The sequence below is a fragment of the Dermacentor silvarum genome, chromosome 10 (genome assembly GCF_013339745.2).
Source record: "Dermacentor silvarum isolate Dsil-2018 chromosome 10, BIME_Dsil_1.4, whole genome shotgun sequence".
NCBI lineage: Eukaryota > Metazoa > Arthropoda > Arachnida > Ixodida > Ixodidae > Dermacentor > Dermacentor silvarum.
The window spans coordinates 51,723,546-51,724,242 of NC_051163.1; the positions used below are offsets into that span (position 1 = coordinate 51,723,546).

At 47.8% G+C, this 697-nt stretch overlaps 1 non-coding gene across 1 annotated transcript; it reads right to left on the minus strand.

Moving 5' to 3' along the window:
* Nucleotides 1-250: 250 nt before the first annotated feature.
* Trnas-uga (transfer RNA serine (anticodon UGA)) lies at nt 251-324 on the minus strand. The gene has a single exon. It is a non-coding gene; the product is annotated as a tRNA-Ser (tRNA).
* Between the last annotated feature and the right edge of the window lie 373 nt (nt 325-697).

Sequence of the window (697 nt, forward strand, 5' to 3'; positions counted from 1 at the left end):
AACACTCAGTCTCTACCTCGGAATCCCCCTCGACAAATTTCGGGACATGGCCGCAAATTGGATGGAAAGAACGCAGGAATTGAGCACTCAGACTTCGCTATGGTCAGGCCATGACCTGCCAGTGTTTTCAGCGCCAGAATAAGTAATGTAAATAAATAGAAATTGAGGCATCCACCCAATCGTAGCAATTGCTAGAAAGCAAACCCATCGGGTTCTTCGAAAGAAAAGCCTCTCAGTTGAAAAAAAATTCGGCCTGGTCCGGGACTCAAACCCGGGACCACCGTCTTTCAGGGGCAGCCGCTCTACCATCTGAGCTAACCAGGCGGATAGCCGATGGCAGGACGCAGTCGAATTCATCGACAACGCGAAGCAGTGGCTCATTTCACCAAGACTCGTACCCGTCCTGGTACGGGGTTCGAGTCCCGGACCAAGACGAATTTTTCTTCAACTGCGAGGCTTTTCTTTCGAGGAACCCCTATGGGTTTCTTTTGTAGCGATTGCTACGATTGGGCGGAAGTCTCATTTTCGATGTCATTACTTCGCTCCACCTAGTGGGTTTTCCCTGAACTATTACGTCAATATGTAATCTGTTCCTGTTGCCGCGATAAGAATATTTTCTGCAAGCGTTGTATTGATGAATTATCTTTACAAAAATCAACAGAGTCCCTGCTGTTTTCGTCTAGCAATCTCAGTGGGA